General features: G+C 43.8%; 1 pseudogene; it reads left to right on the forward strand.

Moving 5' to 3' along the window:
* The first annotated feature begins 2,574 nt into the window (after positions 1 to 2,574).
* Positions 2,575 to 5,632, forward strand: LOC147434610 (putative E3 ubiquitin-protein ligase ARI7 pseudogene; annotated as a pseudogene).
* Positions 5,633 to 8,087: the final 2,455 nt, after the last annotated feature.

Consider the following 8,087-nt stretch of genomic DNA (forward strand, 5'->3'; position numbering starts at 1 on the left):
TGAGACAGAAACTGAGATCATGTAGTGACATCTGTCATCCACAAATTTGACTACAAGACCAATTCTAGCAAGTGCAGATACAAACAAAAGATTCTTCTTGATCCCAAGTACATAAAGTGCATCAACAAGTGTGAAAGAACTGCCGTTTGCAGTACTAAGCACAATCTTTCCAACTCCCTGAACTAGATAAGAGGCATTGTTGGCACAAGTAACCGAATTCCCATGAGGGACAGACTCAAGAGAAGTGAACAAATCACGATGGGAGGTAATGTGCTTTGTAGCACCACTGTCAAAATACCACACATGTGAATTTGCAGCAACTAACATGCATGCATCGTGGACAACAGGATTATAGGTACACTCTGCACTAAAAGCCCATTCTGCATTAACATCAGCATCACATTATCCTTTCACACAAGACTCAACAATAGCTGCATTTGTAGTGGAACCAGCATTTGCAGTGGAACCACCCTCTTTCTTCTTAGTCTATTTGGCCTTCAACTTAAGACACTGCTTGATCAAGTGATCATTAGCTTTACAATAATGGCAACACATATTCTTTTTGCCCTTATCACCAAAAATTTCCATACGAATTGCTTCCAACACAAGCATTAGGAACGAGTGATTTTCCACTCGCAGGAGAACCATAAAAAGTGGTTGCATTGCTGTTACCACCCATTCTTTGAGCAACAATAAAAGCATGTTCAACTGCACGTTGTGTAGTCCTGTTTTTCCTGGAAAGTGACTCTTGCAACAGCAATGTGCACAATGCATCAAACTTGACAACGTCAGGATTTCCTTGGGTCATGAGTCTCCAAGTACTAGCAAAAGTCCGGTAAGAGTCTGGCAAGGCATCAAGAACAGTCTGCACAAGGGAACTGTCTGAAATGACTTCACGGGCAGAAATAAGTTGCTCATTGATATCCTTGACACCAGCAAGGAAAGTGTCCATATCGTCTTCCTCATGCATAATCTTCGACTCCAGCTCTTTATGCAGCAATGCAATTTTTGCCTCACAGTGTGACTTGCATAAAGACTAGCCAGAATATCCCAAGCCTGTTTTGCAGATTTTGTTGACCGAATGTAAGGAGTAATGGTGCGCTTCACAGACAATGCAATCAACGCATGAGCCTGCGCATCCTTTACATCCCAACGAGCTTGTTCTACACTAAGCAAAACAACATTAACAATAGCAATCCTTGCAGCAAGACCTGCAACATCCTCAACCTCACCTACATCCTCAGAACCAGGATGTCATTGATGCCCTGCGCAATATTCCAAACACCCTTTGACACAAGAACATGTTACATCATATAAGCCCACATAGGGTAATTGTCCCCATCCAATCTGTCCTCAGCAGTAAACATCTTGAACACAACTGTGTTGTTGTTAGCCATGGTAAATGCTGCACTTGATGTGAAAATTGCCCAAAAAGAGGAGAAATGAAGCAAGAACAACACGTGCTATATAGCACAAATCGTAGAAGACTGTAAGGGACCTGTTATGCAGGAAACAACACTGACAAAAAATTTGCACAAAATGACAAAATAGCATGTGCAATACTGCTTGTAGTGGAAACGGAGTTCGAAATGAGCCCGAATCAGAAATCTGAGTAGACTAAGCTCTACAAGCTATCCCGAATTTTTTGTCGACCTGCGAAAGCTCGCCAAAGCTCACAGAAATCGGAGAAACTGAGCAGGCGTGTGCTAGAGTTGCTGGTGACTAAGCCCGAGAGGACGCAACCTGCTCTGATACCAATTGTTGGAATTAGGGTTGCAAGAAAACACACACAGCTTGGAGAATACGAAGGAAGCTCAAGGCACACAACAGAGAGTATATTACTTAGTGTGCAATGGAAAGATAGATAGCCCTAGAATGATGGGCGTATATACAATGCACGGGGGGAAAAACTTCCTAAAGAGGGAAAAAATGCCCCGACGGTCCTAAGTGTGTTCACACACTTCACTCCCACATGTATCTGGTAACAATCTTCTCCCCCAAAAAAAAAAACTACTTTTTCAACTCGATGTCTTTGTACTTAGTGCAAAATTCACGTTCACGGAGCACGAAAAAAAAGAAGCAAAAATTACCAAAATACCCTCTAATTTATGGAAATTCCCAAAATACCCCTCAAATTTCAAAATTCCCAAAATACCCCTAGTTGTTACTCCAAAAATTAAAAAAATTGTAGCTTTTCATAAGAAGATTAATTGTCTATCAATGCAAGATGCTAAAGAATTGGCGCTGGTTATGTAGGCTTTGGAGATGAATTGCTTCATTATTTGTAGACATAATTGCCTTTCTTTACGAGGTAATTTCTTAAAATTGAATCTCAAGTATCAAAAGGGAATAAGATTAGAAAAACTTGGACAGTCCAACCAAAATTTTGGGAATTTATGAAATTTAAGGGGTATTTTGGGAATTTCCACAAATTAGAGGGGTATTTTTTGGGTAATTTATTTGTCTTACACCGGCCCATTAGCCGCTCAAAAATGGAACCCAAACGCAAACGGGTATTTTAGGCCAAAGTAGCTTTTGAGTTTGATTTTCATAGAGTTTGTTTTAAGGAATTGTTACATGCGTAAGCTTCAAACGCAGAGGAGGCTATGGCGGATGTTCGCTTGACAGACGATTTATGCGAAGATTGCGGTGATCATGATTATGATGATGATGACGTTGATCAGAATTATGACTTAGATGACACTGATATGGATGAGGAGGATGACTCCTTTGCAGCTGATTGTGGTGTCGTCGACAACCCTGCTCAGTCTGTCTACGCACGGAAGCAGACTGCTCCATTCTCCATTTTAACTGAGACCGCCATCACGCAACGACAGGATGTGGCGATTGCAAATGTCTCAGCTGTGCTCTCCGTATCGAGCGCACAGGCTAGTCTTCTTCTGCGGAATTTTGAGTGGTCTGTCAGCAAAGTTCACGAGGAATGGTATTCAAATGAGGCAGGAGTTCGTGCTCGCGTCGGATTGCCGGAACAGCTTATCAGGGTGCCACAGAGGTGTCAAGACATCAGGGAGATTGAGTGTGGCATATGCTTAGAGTATCATCGTGTTGATCAGATGCAAGCAGCAGATTATTGCAATGAACATTTCTTCTGCCTGCCGTGCTGGGCCAAATATGTACACATATCCATAAGCGACGGCCCTGGTTGCCTCTCGTTGCGATGCCCCTATCATGGTTGCAAAACTGCAATGGATGAGGACTTCATTTTCTCTGTAGTTTCTGAAGAGGACAAGCAAAAGTACCGACGCTACATACTCAGATCCTATGTCGAAGCTAATCGAAGGGCGAAATGGTGCCCAGCACCCGGGTGTGAATACGCCATGGAGCTAAACCCAGATCAAAGTAATGTGCCCGATGTTGCATGTGCCTGTGGCTATGGCTTCTGCTGGAACTGCTCCGATGAGACTCACAGACCTGTGGGATGTGCTACGGTGGTGAAATGGATGATCAAGAATACATCGGAATCAGAAAACACAACCTGGCTTCTTGTGAATTCCAAGCCTTGTCCCAAATGCAAGCGCCCAATCGAGAAGAACATGGGGTGTATGCACATGACCTGCACATCACCATGCCATTTTGAGTTCTGTTGGCTGTGTCTTCATGATTGGAAGTCTCATGAAGGAAGCTTCTACTCATGCAACCAATACCAGGTTGACCAGAAGGCTGGAAAGTATGACGAGTCTGAGAAAATACGAGCCAAGGCCAAGCGTGACCTTGACAGGTACACCCATTATTACGAACGATGGGCCTCGAATAGGAGGTCGAGGGAAAAAGCGCTTTCCAATCTGCAGCAGTTGCAAGCTACGCAGTTGAAGAAGCTCGTTGATCGCTACGCCCGACCGCCTTCCCAATTGAAATTCATTACAGATGCCTGGCTTCAGATCGTCGAATGCCGTCAGGTCCTGCAATGGACATACACCTATGGCTATTATGTGCCAGAGAATGAGGATGCCAAGAAGCAATTCTTTGAGTACTTACAAGGAGAGGCTGAGGCTGGGCTTGAGCGTCTGCATCGCTGCGCAGAAAATGCTATTGTAGATCTTCTCGAGGGTGATGTGGCCGAAGAAACCTCCTTTCTTGAGTTCTGCGCAAAGCTCACCGGGCTAACGACTGTGACTAGGAACTATTTTCAAAACCTTATTGAAGCACTCGAGAATGGTTTAGCAGACGTTGAGAACTCTCAGGCTGAGACGAGTAAAAACGAAAACAACAAAAGGAAGGCAAGGTAGGTACCACAGACACGGAGGTTCGTGAAATAGGATAGCCTGTAGCTTTGCAACTACACGAGCCTCGACATGAATGTGCTCCACGTACTGTTGAGGTACTGCCATCTTGAGAATCCATGGAATGAGCTGGAAGCTTTTAGGCAGCTATTCCAGGTTGGTAGTTAGAGTTAGTTCAGATCAAACAAGACTGGAACACAAGACTGTAACTGGAAATGACACTGACCACTAGACTGGGAATGAGAATAGACACTGGAATTGGAGACTGAAGCTAGAATGTATATTCAAATCAGTAAATACAAGTAGAGCAGTGAGTCAAGTATTCTTGAATTTAGTTAGGATTACAAGAGCGTAACGAGCTCCAAAGGATGAGATACAAGGCTCTAGCCAAGGAGTCGATCACTTAGGAATACTAGGGATTATAGGAATACTTGGATGTAGGGATCCCAAAAATGAAGTAGTGAGCCCTATTTATAGCTTTGCAATTGGACTTCTGACTGCCTGTACATTGTACTAGTTATTGCAATAATTGTCTGCAATAACTATCTTTGAAAGTTACTCGTCCATTCGCATGCTAAGCAGTTGTTCCCACCATCTACAATCCATGGCTACATAATAAGGAAATCATGTGCGTAGGGATGCATCTCGGCTTCACGAAAGCAATGGAACCATGCTCTTTGTAGCTTTTTACAGTTTTCTTGTTAATAGGTCATGGGTGTTGCAGCGTATTTTTCCTGTCGATATGGTGTTCATGAGCCCACTATTGCGGAGTGACCATGTACCTACCTAATTGCAGTTGAGGGCAAAGGATTGTTGGCTGACATGCCCAGCTACATGTGGTTGGGACCAAGAGATTGCCAGCTCCCTACATGGTGGGCCGAAGATCCCCGGCTATGTGGTCCCTTTCTTGTATAGGTAGCTCACCATGTCTTTGTAATGCATAAAGACAAGCACTTTGTGTATGTATTGAAATTTTCAACTTAACATGCCTGATTTAGTACAGTAATCCCTTGTGTAGTTGCTTCTTGATTTGCAAAGTGGAAATCTTCTTGCATGCTCTATAATTTGTCCAAGCCCAAATATTATAAGACAATGAGTGAAGCAATGAACTAGGATTGATCACTTGTCCAGAGCACTCGCATGAAGCTTCTATGTTGGATTGTGCCCGCAATGTCCTGCCGCTGTTAAGAATGCTCTTTAGCTCCTTGGTACCTGGATTTGTGCACACACCTGTTGTTCACCTTAGATTTGTACAGATTGCTAAAAGCTTGCATCTTGGCTACAGAGTGTTTGTAACTCCTGGCTAAAAAAGGTTTTAGCTCCTTTATCTGTTGGAGTGCTTCATTAGAGTAAATGGGAGAGGTTTTGGGCATAGATTGCTAAAGCTTGCATCTTGGCTAAAAATTGGATGTAGCTCCATTATCAGTGAAAGAGTGAGCTTCACTTGAGCAAAGTGGAGATGACTGTTCTAGTGTTAGGGTTTTAAACAAAGAACAACCTTTGATGTTGTAGAAGCTATCAGGACCTTTGGAAATAAGTATTTGTAGACAACAAAGGTGTTGTAAGAATTCTAAATTTTGGAATGTTACTCTAGGGGTAAGATTGGTAGTCCAGAGGAAACTAGTGACAAAAGCGTTTGCCTTCGGTTTCTGGGTGCATAGTCCTGGTCGTTCTTCTTGTATACTTTTTGGTGTATGAGGCGAGCGGCCAGGCGTGCCCTACCCGACTCCGAAAACAAAACAAAACAAAATTGGATTGTGTCAACTAGCTGATAAGCTACCATATAAAGATGCAAGGAATTTAGTCCCATCATATGCCAAATTTTCACATTTAGGAAAGTGCCCATGATCTTGGTCTCTTGTGTAGTTGCTTCTTCATTTCCAAGATGAAAATCTTCTTGCATGCTCCATAAATCCGTTTAATAAACCCAAATATAGGGCATGGGTGAAGCAATCTTGTAAGATTGGTCACTTGTCCAAAGCACTCGCATGGAGCTTCTATGTTGGATTAAGCGCGCAATGTCCCGCCGCCGCTCTTCAACTCCTTGGTAGTTGGATTTGTGCACACACATGTGCTTCACCTCACATTTGTACAAATTGCTAAATAAGAGCACGTAGAGAGTTACACTGGTAAGAAACGAAGAGTATATACACAAGAAGATTTAGAAATTTTCTCATGTAGGAAAACAAAGTCTTTTTCAGTGTTTTCCATACAATGCATAACATCATGAGCTTCTGCTCGAGAGGCACTGCATACCTAGCCAGGTACGATTGGGGGCAGGGGACCCCCGGCCCCCCCACCGGGCCGGGGTCCCCCTGCCCCCAATCGTACCTGTACCTGTAGATATCGCAACGCAACTTAATTTGAAGGGTTAGATTTGTGATGAAGAATACATTGTTTTAAATTCTTTGTTTGCCTTGTACAAAATTTTCCATTTCTTATACATTTAAGCATGTAAATATGTATTGATGTTCTTTCTTTGTAGTAATAATGAAATTTTGTTATGTACAAAATAGAATTTAAAAATTTTCAAAAAAAATATGTAACTTTATATTGTGGTGTGTGGTAGGACGGCCTTGGTGTGAACCCTCAAGTAGATCCCAAGATAATGATAGGTTGTTGTACTCGTTCTGGTCATCTGATTAGTCTATTATGGCAAGCATTATTCAAACTTGCCACGTGGCTGTAAATGAACAACGGGAGGTCGACAACGTGAGAGACTAGAGTGAGCGGGGAAGTGAATGCTCAGAACAAAAAGGAGAAGATGAAGAGGCGGGCGAACAGGGAGCACAGAGAGAGAGAGAGAGAGAGAGAGAGAGAGAGAGAGAGTTGTGGAGTGGGCTCCGGCCGGCTGGCTCACTAGCTGACGTGGCGTACACTTTTTCGATGGCCGCTTGCCGAGAAAGCTCAGCCTACCTCTTCCAGCCAGCCGGCACAAAATTGGCCGGGCCAATGAATGCAGTGCAACCCAGCTCTTCTTGTCCTTTTCTGGTTCTCCTGCCAACGATGGTGTATTCTCTGCCCCTCATGTTCCCCGGTTGGGCTGTTCATGTGCTCACTCACCTCGATTTCAGCCGACCAACAGGTAGCTTCATCAGCTCGCCGATCCGGCGACCTTCCTCTCCATGTGCTAATGCTGTGTGTGTGTGTGTGTGTGTGTGTGAGAGAGAGAGAGAGAGAGAGAGGGAGAGAGAGAGTTCTTCACCTTCACCTTTTGCAGTTCATTCTCTTTCTCCACCTCAGATCACCAAATGTTCGGATCCATATCCATGTCTTTTTTCGCATTATGCGTCCTCCCTCTCTCTCTCTCTCTCTCTCTCTCTCTCTCTCTCACACACACACACACACACACAAACCAAAGCTTACTTCAAAGTTCAGAGCCGTTTTTGGGAAACCTCTGCCACAAAGCCTTGTGGAAGTTGGCTGTCAAGCTATTATCTCTCGCATAGTCTTCTCACTTATTGTTTGAGAGTTTCGTTAAGTTCCCTTACACTTTGTTGTAGCATGGTGCTCTTTGTTTTGCATTTCGGTTCCGAGTCTAGCATCAGCACCCATCCCGCTACTCCCTCACAAGAAGATTTAGAAATTTTCTCATGTAGGAAAACGGAGTCTTTTTCAGTGTTTTTCATACAATGCATAACATCATGAGCTTTTGCTCAAAAGGCACCGCACACCCAGCTAGGTACGATTGGGGGCAAGGGACCACCGGCCCCCCCACCGGGCCGGTGGTCCCCTGCCCCCAATCGTACCTAGCTAGGTATGCGGTGCCTCCCTCACACAAGCTCATGATGTTGAGGTAAGTCACGATGTGGGAATTATTGTGAGAATTTGTCCAAAACTTCCTCT

Source organism: Adiantum capillus-veneris, chromosome 19 (assembly GCF_014529385.1).
Source record: "Adiantum capillus-veneris isolate H3 chromosome 19, ASM1452938v2, whole genome shotgun sequence".
NCBI lineage: Eukaryota > Viridiplantae > Streptophyta > Polypodiopsida > Polypodiales > Pteridaceae > Adiantum > Adiantum capillus-veneris.